Below are 17,795 nucleotides of genomic sequence, written 5' to 3'. Positions count from 1 at the left end.
GGAATGGAGATGGCGTATCAGGCTAGCCATGCATTTGTTCAGTTGTGTATTTATATGCATTATCTCTATGTGTCGTCCATATGAGAACACGCATCCACCAGTGGTTTGTCTGCAACAAAAAACCAAGCACTTGCATGGGGCATGTGCAATGTAGGAATTGCAAGAGGCAACGCATGCATTTCCATCAGATTGCACAACACATGTATCAGAGAAGGGTTTATGTGAGTTGTAGGACCAGCTCCTGCATGTAGCCATGGTGTGAAATGACCCTAAAGCAGGCATAGGCAAACTTGCCCTCCAGATGTTTTGAGACTACAATTCCCATCATCCCAGGCCACTGGTCCTGTTAGCTAGGGATGATGGGAGCTGTAGTCCCAAAACATCTGGAGGGCTGAGTTTGCCTATGCCTGCTCTAAAGGGCTAAATGCAGATAGTACAGCTGTGACGAAATTATTCCAATTCACTGTAAAGGAGCATGCTTATATTTCCAGAATACTTCTGAAACTTAATAAGCTATTAAAATTTAGTATCAAAATAGAAAGTTGAAGTAGAGCAATATTATAACAAACCATGTAATAATAATAATAATAATAATAATAATAATAATAATTTATTTATACCCCACCCATCTGGCTGGGTTTCCCCAGCCACTCTGGGCAGCTTCCAGCAAAACAGTAAAATACAATAATTCATCAAATATTAAAAGTTTCCCTAAACAGGGCTGCCTTCAAATGTCTTCTAAAAGTCAGATAGTTGCTTATTTCCTTGACATCTGATGGGAGGGCGTTCCACAGGGCAGGCACCACTACCAAGAAGGCACTCTGCCTGGTTCCCTGTAACCTCACTTCTCACAATGAGGGAACCACCAGAAGGCCCTCGCAGCTGGACCTCAGTGTCCGGGCAGAATGATGGGGGTGGAGACGCTCCTTCAGGTATACAGGACCGAGGCCGTTTAGGGCTTTAAAGGTCAGCGCCAACACTTTGAATTGTGCTCGGAAACGTACTGGGAGCCAATGTAGGTCTTTCAAGACCAGTGTTATGTGGTCTTGGCTGCCGCTCCCAGTCACCAGTCTAGCTGCCGCATTCTGGATTAGTTGTAGTTTCCGGGTCACCTTCAAAGGTAGCCCCACGTTGATCGTTATGTGCTGGCTTGCAAGAGCAATCTTTTCATATCTATCACCTAGGGTTTTGAGATATCAGCCATGTGGGCTGGAGGAGGTCCTCTTTTTTTAAAAGTGGTTTTGATGTTGCAGTTGCACACCTTTAGAAGCCCTGCCAGTTGTGCTAAGAATGAAAATGGATAAACATCATCATATATACCATGTATCAAAAATCAGGAATTTCAGGAGACCCTCAAGGTTTGAATAAGTACTGAAAAAACTGCTTGGAGAGAAATGGAAAATTGTGTGGGAGGCAAAACAAAAGTATTCAGTGCCTGCAATGATTATATCTATCTGAAAGGATGGAAGGCACCTGCAATTCAGTTAAAATTAAAAACAAAACAAAAAAATAAAGCAATAAACAATGCAGCAATTCTAAAACTAAAGGCCAATGACAACCCCAGTGAATACATTGCACAACATGAACTGACTGGAAATGATCAGTAACACAAATGATTACAATTAAAGCTTAGCCAAGCTCTATTGCTACATACTAATTTGTTTACTTCTGCTTTTTTAGTTGAATTGCATGTGATTCCTTGAAACACACATGACTAGTCCATAAATTATTTATTATAAACACTTCAGTGTGCTGTTTTCTTCTTATTATAACTTTCACAATAATAATGGTAATGTTATAAGGAGGTATGAAGCAGAAAGATTCCACTGTCCAAAAAGAAATACTCAATAATTTCTTAGAGATTATGGTGATGGACAACTCTCACCATCCCTGGCAACTGGCCAGGACTGATCTGGAAGGCCATAGGTTCCCTATTCCTCTGCCTTATCTTCTAAATAACATATAATTAAGAGTTGCAGAAACATTAGCTGAAACAAACAGAATGAGAGTTTCAGCTGGCCGACCTATTAATTAAAGCTTGCAGCTGTACATTTTGCAGCGTGTTACTGAAATGATATACTACTGACCCGTTTTTTGTGTAATAATGATCAATAATTTGGCACCCATAGAAATGTGAATTCTAGAGTTGTGCATACACACCCCATCTGATTTATGGTAGTTCCTCAGATATGGGACCTGATTTAACATCTCGTATTGGACCCAATCTGACCTGGGATGACCTGAACCAATCCAGGCCCCAACTTGAATTGGGGACCTTGCAAAGCACTCTAGTTTTTAACCTTAAAACTGGCATGGGGTAAGGGGGGTGGGGCAAAAAGGAGGCAAAAACAGCAACTCTTGCCTGCACTGTTTCCTTCTCCCCCCTCCAGACTGCATGTTTAATCAACGTTTTAAACACTAATTAAACATGTGGTCAGCTGTGGGCAGGGGAAAGTCACCAACCATGTATTTCTTTAGGGTTTAAAACCATGATTAAAAAGGTCCCTCCCCCAATTTAAATGAATAATGGTATGGAAATATTTCAAATAAATAAAGTGAGTGCAATGTATGAATAATAAAAGTGATAACTAATGGTGAAGTCTAAAGGTGAATGCAGCATTAATTCCTATCATGGAATATTGTTTTACAGCACCATATATTTTCCTTGGCTATTTTGTTTTCCATACCAATAGCTGGTTGATAACTGGTAAGTGTAGCCTATCAGTCTTAGTGGTCCGCCTGTCTTTCTTAATTCAAGAAGTTTACATACATGAAGCATTGTGCAATTATTACAAATAATCACTATTTCAACAGCTTCACACCAAAAAGGAGAAAAAAGATCCCCTCATTTGTCCTTTGAATTCTCTCAGCTTGAGAGACCCAACAGATTCAGATCATATTTAATATGTCTATAATCAAATGCAGAGAAAAAAATCATCTCCTTCTAAACCTGGAAATCTCTTATCTCCCTAAATCTTCAGATCCTTTACTCTCTGCTCAGAGACATCTCCGATTTCTGAAAGGGAGACATTTTTCAGGGGCGAATCTAGCTTGCAGAGAGTTGAAAAGGTATTTTAAATTATTGCAGACATTTTGCAAATATTCAATGTAATTCCAGGTGTGGTGTATTAAAAAAATAAATAAATCCCAGCAATGTGGCAAGATGATCCTTTGAACTGACTCATTGCTTCATGTGACCTGTAGACGCTTAAAAGGATAATGGCTATCTGTGCAAAGATACCCTTAAGATCAAGTACTAATCATTCTTGACTGTCAGCTCCTACCTTGTTAGCGGTGACGTTTGGCTTTGGATATTGACAATCAGCGAAGGTTTGTGCCTAAGGGTATAATTACCACAGTCCAGTAAATAAAAGGGGAATCTATTGGGAATCAATCCAATAAATCTTTTTAAAAGCTCTCAAAAATATTAGGTAACTCTTTAGAAAGATAGCATAAGAAGAAATCAGTTTAAAAGATTTCCATTTTAATTCAATTTCCATTTTGGAAATTAATTATATTAGGCCAGAGATGTGCTGGGAGCTCATGTTCTCTTAGCTGGAATAAAAAAAAAAAAATATCAAAGTATGGCTGAAGCTTTTTTCTTTCTTTCTAAGTCATGTCCTCTTGTAAAACACATATAAAGAAACATGAGAACAGTCTTCACAATACTGAGTAAAATACTAATTAATCTAAACATGGCTAATAGAAAGCATGCACCACCAAAGCTCTTTAATTTAAAAAGGTTTTAAAAATCTATAGCTTTTCCCTATACAAGGAGAAGTCAGCCAAAACATTTTTTTTTTTTTTTGGCAGACATTTGTGCGTATTGTTTTCCAAATGGGATTTTGATCCCTACAGTCTGATTTAACTTTTTTAAATGATGTTTTAATGTGACTGTGATTATTTTTGTTTCCTTATTATAAAAATGTACAAATGTATGTTTGCTGCTTGAAGATTTTAACGGAAGTTTGGGTAAAAATACTGAAATTAATACATCCCTCATATTTTACTTGGCACATTCTTCTGTGAATCATTTAATTTTGCAACATGGTATTTTGAAGCTGTGAAGTTGGATGAGAGGTAAATAAAATATTAGCCTATGTTGGTATTATGACTCTGTCTGGTTGTACACTACTCCACCCCACATAACAAGATTTTTTTGCCTTACTCACTGCCTCATCACTTCCTTCAGCAGACATAGACCAATTTACAAGGTCAGTTGAGCTGAGATTCTCTCTCATGACTTTGAGCCAGAATACGAAACCAGGATCAAAACTGGTTTTCATATCCTGGTTTGTAAACCAAGATTAAACCACAGCTTCCCAGTTCAGTTGCTATGGAAAGCAATGGCTTTGCAAATCCTAGAAGTTATCTGTTATGGCATACAAGAGGAGGGAGGGGTTGTGGAAGAACAATGCTTGCATTAGACCAAAATAGTTATGCCTGAACTAACTCAGTATCTTTCTGTTACTTGATAGCTTGCCTAAATTGGCAGGTACCTCATTTAAAGAACAGGAAAGCTTAATTGGCCAGCCAAGAAATCACATGCTAGCTATACTTACCAGTCCTCAACATGTCCAGCAAATGGCTTATTCCCAATTTGCCCATTTGAAAACCTAAATATCTAAGTGTGTAATTTGCCTATGACTCACACCCATTGTCATGAGGCTGCTTCAGAAGCAGACAGAGAGGTGACAATGATAATATTATTTTTACCTTAATTCTAATTCAAATGCATTTTTATTCATATGCACCTATTATTATTGTGTTTTATTATTTTATAACAATATTTTATTATCTTTGGCATGGGTGAAGATGAAAATACTCCCTTAGTATTAGGTCCTTATCTTCACAAGACACCGACCTATCCCCTGAGTAAACTACAGCCCAATTTAGAAAAATCTGAGACATTTTAACTGCATTTATGTATACATTAGGTGCTCAGTTGATGACATATATGGTATTCTGTAGCAGTGTGCCTGTCTGTGTTAACTGCAATAACTTATTGATTTGACCCAAAGGTCAGCATTTAGGAAACAAGAAAGATGACACCTTCAATTTTTTTCTAATGAAACCATGAATACAGGCAATCTGTCCATGCCTGTCATCATGCCATAAAATGTCATCCCTCCCTCCCCACTCTCTAAATATGCATACAAACAAAACCATCACAAGACATCACATAAAGCTTTTAAACACCATTCAATTCCCATGTGAATTGAAAATGACTTCATTTTGATTGAATTTCCCAGTCAATGCAGCTTATATTCTGAAACTATAGATTTCTTACTATTTCTGAAATACATATACCCTTTGAAACCTTCTGCTGTCCACACCTTTCAACTCTGTCCCCTGTCACTCTCTACTGGAAGGCTGGTTAGTACTAATAGGAATATTTTAGGTAGCATTTCTGCTGTTGCAGATGAAATTCTCCATTTTTTTCAATAATTAAATTATCTTATGCTAAATTTCAGCCTCCAATGACTTGTGAAAGTACTCTCCACTTTTTAAATACTTCAAGCAATAGTCAAGTAATGATTTGGCATGACAACTTTTTTAAAATAAAAAAGGTACTTTCCCCACTAGGAACAAGCGAGTCTTCACACAGCCAATTAAATATGGCTATGCAAAGATGTCCCTGGAGTGTCTGCCCAGCTCTGAACCTGCTGTTGCCTTCCCCATTTGTGACAGCAATGCTGCTGCGGCTGGCTATTGCCATAATAATAATATTATAATAATTTATTATTTATACCCCCCCCCCCAAATCTGGCTGTGTTTCCCCAGCCACTCTGGGCGGCTTCTAATGAAAGATTAAAAATACATTAAAACATCAGTCATTAAAAACTTCCCTAAACAGGGCTGTCTTCAGATGTCTTCTAAAGGTCAGGTAGTTGTTTATTTCTTTGACATCTGATGGGAGGGCGTTCCACAGAGTGGGTGCCACCACCAAGAAGGCCATCTGCCTGGTTTCCTGTAACTTAGCTTCTTGCAGTGAGGGAACCGCCAGAAGGCCCTCGGCACTGGATCTCAGTGTCCATGTTGAACAATGGGGGTGGAGATGCTTCTTCAGGTATACTGGGCCCAGGCCGTTTAGGGCTTTAAAGGTCAGCACCAACACTTTGACTTGAGCTCACACCTGCCTCTGCCTCACTGTGTGAGCCGCTGCTGAGTCAGTGTGAGGCCTCAGTGGCATGAAATAGGAAGTGTGAGGGTTCAGCCACTATGCTTTGTGCTGCTGGCACACTACCTGGAGCTAAGCCATGGCTTGGCTTAGTGCTGCATCCAAACTCAGAAAGGAGTCAAACTCTTCTCAACTTTCTGTGTACAGGGTTGGTATATTATGTGCTGAACAGGCATTCTCTGTTGTAGAATGTAGAATGTTCTCTTCTTGGAGGTTTAGCTGGTACCAACTGTGGCATCTTTATGGCAGCAGCTTGAAGCCCATTTATTTTCCCAAGCTTTCTGTCACTGAAATAATTTTTATGGAAGCATCCCACAGCATTCAGTTTTTATCTGGATTATATTACTGGTGTATATCTGCTCGGTGTTTAGTATATTATTGAAACATGCTTTGCATATTTGATTTCATATGTTTGGAACCCATATTGGGGTTGGCAAAAAAAGAGGGGTGAGGTAGACATTTCCTAAATAAATATATAATATATTTAGAAACTGGTCTTACCTGTTCCTGACTCCCTAACCCCCACCTTCAGTGGCTTCTACAGATTACTCTATGTATGCAAAGAGCCTCAACTAGCATAAATTCCAGGATAATTTAATTTTTTACCAGCTGGAAATACTGGCTCTTTGCTTGAATTAATACTAAAAAGCAATCTACCACTAGAATGAATCATTCATCCCTATGCTGATGCACTTACACAAATGCTGTTATCTGAATTACATTACTATAATATAGTTCACTATATAAATTAACTTAACAAGAACCAAGAGTGATTAGATCATGAATCTTAAATATTCTCATTCCGCAATAGCAGCACTAAGAGAAGATTGTCTCCATTCTGATCCTTTACTGATCTGTGGGCTTCACTTTCCAGCTTCCATATAGCCTTAGACAGGCATGTTTCTCCTGGTGGGATGAGAGGGAGAACAGGGATATCCTGGCTAGCTCTCTCCGCCCTGCTACCTTCCATGAACTGGAAGACAACCTTCTGCAGTGGGGAGAATGTTGTACTCATGGAGGCAGCACCACATGATTTAAAGCTCTGTGTGATATCAGCTCTATATTGTGTGGAGAGCCTCTACAAGTATACAGGCTTCTTGCTCCAGACGTTTGCCCTCCCATGTGTGGAAGGTGAAGTTGGGAGGGCACAAATCCAGCCAACAGTCTGGAACAAAAAGGGAAGGACAGGTAAGAAACAGACAGCCAGGGTTTTATCAAGATTAGGATGACAGGAGACAAGGGAGTTTGGTAGTGGGTCTTTCGGGACTCTGGACAGAGCCCAGGAAGCCAACAACAACTTGTTCCGACTAGTGCTACTTCTCAACTGAGCTGTTTTATAGTCCCTAAGCCTGACTACATGTCACAGGCTCCACCCACTTGCTGAGCAGCGTGGAGACTTACATTTTGGTCTTGAGTCTAGAATAAGCTTGTGCTGGGCAAGCTGCCTGTGTTTGTGTCTCAGCTCCATGGAGTGTGAGCCTTTAGAGGCGAATATGCTTGACTCTTGCTGGCTCGGGCCCAGTGCCTCCTCAATCAGTACCTTAGCCTCTGTGTTCAAGTTACTGCTGGACTCTGAGGTCATGACAAAAGGCAGTAGGACCAAGCAACAGGGGAACAACAGAAGTGGTAGAGATGGGTAGTGTGTCTCTGGTTTCCCTCATGTGATTCTATGGACATGGGAAGAAGAGCTAGGATTTCTACTTTCAAACGAATTTCTGAAACAAGAACTCCTCAGCACAGCTTCCAGTTGCTTGACATTATTTGAATCCGTTTCCTATCCAAATTATTAGAGCACATGTGTTTTAAGTGTTTGATATCATTGTGCTTATTATTCTATCAAGCTTCTTTGTGTCAGGTGTTCTACTGACACATCCCTGCACTACTACAGGTTGGTAAAACAATACCAAAATCTAAAATAAAATATTGATGCAACCATATGTACAAACCACAAGATTTGTTTTCTGTGGTTTTCTTATCTATACACACAACTGCGCATGTGAATCAATAAAATGCTTCACAAAAAGTATTGTTATGCAAACATATATATGGCTGAAATGAAAGCAGCAACAAAAGGAACATGAACAAAAATTGGATTTTTATTGTTTTAAAGGAAATAATCAAGATTTCTAATGCATTTGACTCCACTTTAGAAATAAGGCCAGGTAATTCAGAACTCCAAACCTGAGGGAGGAAAATGTGATTTGGATAATGTCAGAACATCCCTCAAAAGGAGTCCATGGAATTTTCTTTCCAAGACTCAAGGAATTATTGATTACTTGAAACTGAACAAAATCACAACTCATGTGAAAGTTCTAGAGATGAATAGATATTTAACTACCCATCTTTTATATGCCCATCACAAACAGTCTCAAAACCCCCAGCATTACAACCTACCTAAGTTGATAGGTTGTAGGTTTGTCCTGTCCTGTTATCTAGTGCCTCTGATACATATGTATTAAGGATATTCCTGGAAACTTTCCTACTGCAAATAAATGATATGTATATTCATTTCATGCCCACAATAACAGACTGATGCATTTTACGAGTGTCACAACAATCTGCTGCCTGTTGGATCTGTGAAGATGTCTGACCTTCCAGAAATGGGCATGGAATTCTTGGCTTGTTCAGGAAGTAGACAGTGTGGCTGTGACATTTTCAACTACTGCAGTCCATTTCTGTTTGTCATGAGATAATCACAAGTGATCATCTCATGCCCAGGGTGGGTGAGAATGTTGTGTGACTGCATATAATATAGGAGTTTGCAGAAATCACATAAAATAACTTTACTTTCATTTTGGCATGAGAGGGGCAGCTCTGTCCAACAAATGACACTTCCTTTTCTTTGAGCTGCAGAAAGGTGCCTTTTCTTTTTTTTCTTTTTTTAAAAGACAGCAAGAGTATGAATATTGTATTACAATCCTTTGCACGCTGCCCGCCTTCCAACATGGAACCTTCAAAGCAAAGTGTAAGCATCTAGAAGTTATCCCACAATATGATGTCTCTCAGATAGGCAAAAGGTCACTAAGAAGTTACTAAAGAAAGGACTGAAGAAACCACAGGATTCTGTGAGTTAAATTTGTTTTCAGAGAGCTTCAAGTTATCCTTTCTGACAATATTAACTTTCAGTGGAATGTTTTTCAGTGTATACCTTCCACCACTGCCACAAAGAGAGTTATCTGCTTTAAAAAATGAATAAGGGAGCGTGACAGAGAGAGGGAAAAGTAGTTCTGAATCTAAAGTTCTTCAACAAAGCTTTTAGCTAGTTCATTGACCTGAAGTGAGATACCAGCAATGAGCAGTTGTAGAACATTTGGGTACAAGTGTCAACTGCATACAAAATACATTGATCTTACACTATCTGTTTTGGCTATTCCACATCACACAGAAAGCAACTCTGATTTGTCTTCACAGGCCATTATTATGTTTCTCATTTTCCTACAGACCCACAAAAAAACTACATAAAAATGAAGTGCAGATAAGCAAAACTGTGTCATATGGACCCAGTTGCACATGGGCCTGCCTTTAAAAATGGCTTGCACTTAGTTCAGAAACTTTGCCCAACTTTGCCCCCACCCCCAAAACCCTATGGCAATCCTACATACTATGCCAGAACGTTAGCTGCACTGGCTCAAAGTCTGTTGCTGCATCAAATATAAAGTGCTTGTTTTAACCTAGAAGGGAAACATTAACAGCTTAGGGCCAGGTTACATGAAGCATCATCTGGTTTCCTATTGTGCTCCCTGAACGCTTAAGATTCTCTTTTGAGCTGCTGTTGCAGGTGCTTCTGCAAAGTAAAGTGAGATGGGTGTCTGCCAAAGCAGATCTTCCTCAGTTGGCTGAAAACCTTTTTATTCACCCTGATTTTTCAAATCTGGTTTGTTTTTATGCTTTCTCTGTTATAAGAAAATTCTGTCTTTTATTGTTTGTTTTAATTGTTTGTTTTGATTATTATATATTGTATATTTTAACACTGTTTCATTTCAGGCCACCCAGGGAATATTTCTTGTTGTTTCATTTTTTATTATTTCATTTATTCATTCATTCATTCATTCAATTTATGTACCGCCCTATACATAATGGTCTCAAGACAGTTCACAGAACAAAATCAGAATATAAAACCACAAAATAGATAATCAAAATAAAAACAACCCAATCACCCCACCCCACCCCACCCCCACATTTTAAAAGGGCATAGGATGTCAATCAAATCAATCAAAGGCTTGGTTAAAAAGGAACGCTTTTGCTTGGAGTCTGAAGGTGTATAATGAAGGCGCCAAGCGAACTTCCCTGGGGAGAGCATTTCACAGATGGGGAGCCACTGCAGAGAAGGCTCATTTTCATGTTGCCACCCTTCGGACCTCTTGAGGAGGAGGCACACGAAGGAGGGCCTCAGAAGATGATTGCAGTGTCCACGTTGGTTCACATGGGGAGAGCTAGTCCTTGAGGTATTATGGTCCCTTTAAAAAGAATCACTGAAAGTTTTAAACACAGGTGAAAAGACTTTCAAATGTGGTTGGACTACAACTCCCATTATCCATTACCATTGGTCATGCTGGCTGGGCCTGATGGAAGCTGAAAATGTCTGAAAAAGCCACAAATTCTTTCAGACCGGGTTTAAAAGGAGCATAATGTCCAATGGCTCTGGTAAATGGCAGCCATACATCCTGATCTTGGCCATATTTACTCAAAATAAATTTCCATGAACTTACTCCCAGCCCATGTAAGTATGCTTGGGTTGCAGTCATGGGTGCCTAAGGCCAAAATGTAAGGGCTCTTGGGTAGGCAAAGTATATTTTTCCTCAGCATATATATTGCAATGGTAGCAATATTTTTTAAAACCCTAAGAAATATTTTAATATAGAATCCTTGTAATAATTGAAAAGAAGAGTAAATGTAAAACATGCCAAGCCTTGTTATTTTTTAAGTCTGAATTGCCTTTGGGGTAGCAAATGAAAACTCAAAAATGTAAAATATGAAAGTAATAAAACACACAATTGCTCAGAACTTGATAATGATCTTTTTTGGGGGGAAATCTGTGGATTTCTGGTGACCTTTGATGATGAATCTGAGCGTTGCATTTAGCTGAATGTATTTGAAATGAAACCTAAAATAAAAACAGCTGTTGGAAGAACATGCATGACAAACCTTTTCATTGGGAAAAAATGCTGCTTTGGAGCTATTTTGTTTTGGCTTATTCTAACTAGACTGGCATTCAGTGAATTTGATTCAATACCAGACCATTTACAGTAGCTGTTAGTGGCATCCAGTAAAGCCAACTGGATTGTCAAACATCTCAAAATGACATTGTCAGAGCCAATTCCACCCAAGCAAGACTTATATTGCCCAATAAGTTTGGAGTGCATTTTTAAAAATGCCATTTAGCTGTGTTGGCTCCCTAAAATGCCATTTAGCTGTGTTGGAGCCTAGGAGTTATGCAGTGGTTATAGACAGACAGTGTTTTCACCAATAACAATCCTTGCTATTCAAAGAGCAGAGAGAACGCTGAACCACTAAAGCTCTCTTCAGAAATTACAGTGGTATTTCGGGTTACATATGCTTCAGGTTACAGACTCTGCTAACCCAGAAATAGTACCTCAGGTTAAGAACTTTGCTTCAGGATGAGAACAGAAATTACGTGGTGGTGGCGCAGCCGCAGCGGGAGGCCCCATTAGCTAAAGTGGTACCTCAGGTTAAGAACAGTTTCAGGTTAAGAACGAATTAAGTTCTTAACCTGAGGTACCACTGTAATTCAAAGAATGCGCAGAGGGAAAGCAGGGCTGTGCAAGTTGGCCCCACCCCCTCAGTCTTCTGGCTCCACCTCCAGACCTTCACACATTGAGCAGAAGGTCTGAGGAGGGAACTGAACCACATTCAGCTAGACATATGCAGGTTGTCTCTTTAGACCAAGAATGGGATAGTGCTATGTAGAAGTGGGCTCCAGGTGAATCTTGGAAGATGTGAGCAAGCTTTGAAGAAGGAGAGAGTTGACTTTATTAGATTCAGAGATGAGGAAGATGCTTACAATTGATTTCCAATGCTGGAAATATCTAAATAACATGACTGACTGGAATGTGCTCTGACATCCTATAATTGGGGGGGGGGGGGTCAGAGAATCCCAACAAAAATGGAAAAGGAAGCAGAAATTGCTGTGGTCTGGAACAGAAATCAGTCAAATACCACTGCCTTTTCAGTCAACAATTGATACCTACTGAATTTTTTCCACATTATCTTGACATTTCTTTTACACCGAAATGAATGTAAACTACATAAGTTATGCAAATGGTGGCACACATGATGTAACTTATGTTAAATAGTGGCCAGCAAGCTAAATGTCATGGTATTTGGCAGAAACCAAACTGCAGCAGAGCAAAAGCAGCACTGATTGGAAAGAATACAGATCAGAATAGAAAAGGCTGCCTCCTTACACCCCCAGCTCAATATTTTAACGGGGGGTGGGGTGGGGGGAGATCAGCAGCATAATGTGTCCTTTTGAAAACAAAACAAGTTTCTTTTCTGCAACCTTTTTGTTTTTAACAAAAACCTGAAACATCTGAGTGGTACATTTATAGTTTCTTGGATGACAGCTCCAAATTTAAACATTCCTTTGTTCAGGGCCTGTACAGAATCTTCCTTCAGCCCATATATCACTACCCCATTTCAGGAATTTATGGCACACGAAGATAGACTGTAGGGATTGCACAAATTACCTGAAATGCTTCCTTATGAGAACAATGAAAGAAAACTGCTATAAGGCCAAATCTTAAAGCAGGCACTACAGAGCAGCTGAATAATTGTGCCAGCGTTATTTTAACAGCAGTAGTTACCCTTTTTTATTCAATATTTGCCCTGAAATGGACATTTCTGCATTGCTCAATAGCTGACTCAAATTCCTGACCCCACAGTTGGCCTATAGTCGAGAACCCCTGGAAATCTCCTCCCTCCACAGTTACTGATAGTAAAAAAAGAGCTTCCCTTGGTGCCTGCAATTGCCATAAGTGGAGAATCGGCTAGGTTTAAAGATAGATTAAAATTCTACTCTCCACACACGCTGTAGTCCCAATCCAGATCATGCCAGGATGCTTCCTTTTGCGTATGAAAAAGCACACATATAGCTAGAGGCTATGAATTAAACTGAATGTGTTTGACACTGAATGTGTTTGACACTGAAGGCTCATTCACACTTGCATTTGTCTCTCTGCTTCCCCCAGGAAAAACTGCTCTTTACCACTGAATCAAACCAAACATCAAGTCGGGCTTTCCACACATTTATATTTGCTACGATCCAGTGGTAAAGAGCAGGTTTTCCCAGGGAAAGTGGCACGGCAAGTGGGAAACATCTCGGGCCAGTGGCTAGAAAGTACAGGACAAGCAGAAAACTCTTTGACCCGCGCTTTCTAGACAAGCAAAATGTGGATGAGCCCCAGGCCAATGGGATTGTGCCTGTTTCACTAGGATTGACAAGCTGGCTCTTTCAAGTATCGGAACATGACTGCCCAAAGCAGGTCTCCTGAAGGTATTTCTAAGAGATTGGGCTTCTCCATTGGGATTTTGGACTTTTTTTCTAGCTGTGCAATTGTTTGAATCTAGGCATGAACTTTTTTCAAACCTACCGTATTTTTCCATGTATAACACACCCCCATGTATAAGATGCACCCCTATTTTTGTGAACTCAAACTTAAGAAAATGGGGGGAGATTGCCCAGAGTTGTTCAGCGTTTTTTGTGAGGGATGGTTGAGCTTTTTTTAGGGGGGATATTGCCAAAAATTGCTCACCCTTCTAACCTGCGCTACTGCGCACGCGCCAAAAAACCCACCTATCAGCTGTTCCCTCACCGCCATAAGCCGCTAATCACCCACCCCATTGATGCAGCAACAGCAAATAGACACCAGCCCTTGTCACAGCCACCAATAACACCACTGACAATCTCCAGCTAGCGGAACCAATCAATCCCACATCACCAATATGCACTGACCATTTTTTAACATTATTTTTTTGTTGGGATACTGCCAGGGAGATAAAGTCCATCAAGGCCCCCAAGCCGTCTGCCGGACGATCCATCGACCTCCCGTAGGCACGCAGCGACATGAGTTTCTAGAAAATATCTTGCCACATTCTAGAGCTCATGCACACTCTATCAGCAATTAGCACAGCCAAAAGTTGCACTCAGGAGAGCATTATTTACAAGTTTATTCAGCATTGATCAGAACACAGAAAAACATGACTGCCTGCTGATTTAGTGTCTGCGACACAGAGAGAAAACGAAAGCAACAGAAAACATAAACATCCTGTGAACAGGAAATACGCAGACTCTGACTCACAAAGCCTGCTCCCTTTTAAGGTGGAACGGAAATATCCTAACATCCTCCCCCTTTCCGTGTAACCTGTAGTACCTGTGGTTCAACCCAATTGCAACCTTTGTACGTAAACCTTAAGTTGTTCTCTGTTAACAACCTTAGACAACAGATCAGCAGGAATTTCATTTCCTGGCATGTAGGACACCTGAATGAGTCCTTTCTGAATACACTCTCTTGCACGATGTAGCTTAATCTGCAAGTACTTGGTCCTTTGCTTGCAACTCTCCGAGTTCAGCAAAGCCAAACACGATCTATTGTCTTGATACACTTGTACAGGACATTTCACAGAAACTCTGATGTCCTTAAACAGTTGCATCAACCATTCACAATCCATGAGTGAAAATGACAGAGCATTGAGTTCTGCTTCACAGGAACTTAGGCTCACTGTCGTCTGCTTTTTGCACAACCAGTCAAACAGGCAGTGGTTGTACATGTAGCATACTCCAGAAGTGCTTGTACCATCCGTGGTGTCACTTCCAAAACTTGCATCTGCAAAGATTTCAAGACCTCCAGTCTTCTGACTGGTGAACCTCAGCCTGTAGTACATAGTCCCTTTCAAATAGCGGGCTATGCGCTTCAGAGCTTTCCAATCCTGAACAGTAGGATTGTTAGCATGTCTGCTAAGCAGGTTACAGCTTACAGCTATGTCAGGTCTTGAGCATCTAGCAATGAAATTCAACTTGCCTAGAATGCATCTGTACAGCGTTGTGTCAGAAAACGCTTCAGCAGTACTATCTACCTGGTAACCTGTCACCATCGGTGTGTCTGCTGGGTTTGCATCAACCAAATTCAACCTGGTTAATACATCAGCAATTTTCTGTGTTTGGTGTACCAGAAAATTACCTGCTTGGTCCCTCTCCACCTGCAGAGAAAGATAGTTGGATACCTCACCAAGATCCTTCATGTCAAAGTGCTCCTTCAGCTGAGCTAGGGTGCTTTGGTACAAAGCCTGATTCTTCCAAAACATCAGAAGATCGTCAACAAAACATAAACAATACAGTTTGTTTTGCCCCTCCTCCTTGACAAACACACATGGATCAGCTTTGCCCTGGTGAAAACCTAGAGAAAGCAATGTCTCAGTGAGCTTTGTGTTCCAACACCTGGCACTCTGCTTGAGACCATATAAGGATTTCCGCAGTTTACAGACCATTCCCTTCTGTATCTGCATCCTGTCAGGTGGAAGCATAAACAGCTCCTCCCCCAAAACCCCGTACAAAAAAGCTGTATTAATGTCATGATGGGAAACATGCAGTTTCTCCTCTGCAGCTATCTTGAGCATCAGCCGAATGCTCTCATATTTGACGGTGGGTGAATAGGTCTCGTGGTAATCCTGTCCTGGTACCTGTGAAAAACCTCTGGCAACCAATCTGGCTTTGTGTCTGACAACCTTGCCATTCTGGTCTGTCTTGGCCTTGAAGACCCATTTGCTGCCAACCAGTCTCATCCCTGGGACAACCGGTACCAGCTCCCAAGTTTGGTTCCTATTCAAGGAATCAACTTCAGCCTTCATGGCATTAAGCCAAGGCTCAGCATCTTTAGAGGTTAACTCCTGAACCTCTTTGAAGCTTGAAGGTTCCCACACCTTCTCTGAGCTACTAAGAACAGCAGTTGCTGTCTTAGCAAACTCATCAGCAAATCTCTTTGGAGGTCTGCCCTTGGTCGCTCTCTCAGATCTGCGTACTAGACGCAAGTCTTCTGGACTCATCTCCTCCTTCTTAGGAGAAAAGTGACCAATGGTGAACAGTGGTTCTTCCAGTTCATTGTCAGACGCATCAGATGGTCTGACTGAGGCTTTTGCGCTCTTGTAGTCTGCTGTGTCACCACTGTCACTGACATCAGCAGCAGCGCCGCCCACTGAACTGGAATCCGAACTCTGATCATCATCATCCTCAGCAGCTTCCTCAGCTTTAGCTGCTTCTTTGACATCACCTTCATCCTCCTCTGGGTAACTCTGGAAAATTCCCACATTTTCCCCCCACTTAGGATTGTACTCAACACTCCTTGTGAACTTAATGGACTTAGAGTTGGTCATCCACACCCTGTATGCACCTTTTTCGTACCCCATGAACAAACCATGTGCCCCACGCTTCCCAAGCTTGTTGCTCTGTGGGGTGTGTACCCACATGTCAGAACCAAAGATTCTCATGTGCTTGATGTTGGGTTTCTTACCAAACATCTTCTCATAGGGGGTACAACCAATAGGTGATGACAATCTGCGATTATAAGTGTAAGCAAAATTCGACAGAGCCTCCCCCCAATACTTATCAGGGAGATTGGCATCGTGCAACAATGTTTTCATTCCTTGCAGCAACGTTTGATTTGCTCGCTCCGCAAGCCCATTCATCCATGGCGATCTAGGCGTTGACAAGTCATGCTGGATTCCCTTCTCAGTCAGGAAAGCTTCCAACTGCTGAGAAGTGAACTCCCTGCCTCGATCAGTAAACAGACAGCCAATGCGTTTACCATGAACATTCTCCAACCAAGCACAGAATGCCTTGAACTTAGGAAACGCTTGCGATTTCTGCTCGAGCATAAACACATGAATGTACCTGGAAAAAGAATCAATTAGAACCATGAAGTACCTTGCTCCACCCAAAGAGGGCGCAAGTGGACCAACCAGGTCTGCGTGCACTAGCTGGTAGGGTTTGGAAGCCTGCCTGCTAGACTCCTTGCCTTTTGGAGCAACCTTCACCTTGTTCTCTGCACAAGATACACATTTCATGTGAAACTTACAGGGTTTGATGTTCAAACCCTCAACCATCTCTGGCATCTTGGCCAGTGCCTTCCAAGAGAGGTGGCAAAACCTTCGATGTGCATCGTGAATGCATCCTGCATGAAGAACTTTGTTAGTTTGTGCAACACAACAAGAATCAACATTAGACACAACAGCAGCACTGTCATCATAAGTTATACAGAACAAGCCATCCATAAACTTTGCATGCAAAATGTCCTCTTTGCCTTTTCTGATGACACAGACGCTCCTCTTGAAGGAAATCTCAAAACCACGCCCAGTCAACTGTGGGACACTGAGCAAATTGTCTGCAGCACCTGGAACATACAGTACATCTTTGATGGTCGTGTGCAGACTTGCCAGTTTCATAGTCCCTTCTCCCGCAATTCGCAACGTCTTTCCATCAGCCAGGTGGATCTCACCTTCTTGAGGTTTGAAGGAGATAAATAGGTGGCGGTCTTTTGAGACATGGCGGGTACAGCCTGAATCAATAACAAACCTGGCCTTGACCTTCGGAGCAGTCTTTGCA

The 17,795-nt window shown here is 41.1% G+C and overlaps 1 protein-coding gene across 2 annotated transcripts in view; it reads right to left on the bottom strand.

Moving 5' to 3' along the window:
• The window catches only part of LOC308477864 (glypican-5-like), a 404,575-nt gene that overhangs the window by 241,619 nt on the left and 145,161 nt on the right, over nt 1-17,795 (bottom strand). The gene's annotated exons all lie outside the window — the stretch shown is intronic.

The sequence above is a fragment of the Podarcis pityusensis genome (genome assembly GCF_964106645.2).
Source record: "Podarcis pityusensis genome assembly, chromosome: 5".
NCBI classification, from domain to species: domain Eukaryota; kingdom Metazoa; phylum Chordata; class Lepidosauria; order Squamata; family Lacertidae; genus Podarcis; species Podarcis pityusensis.
This window is presented reverse-complemented; position numbering and strand designations above follow the sequence as displayed.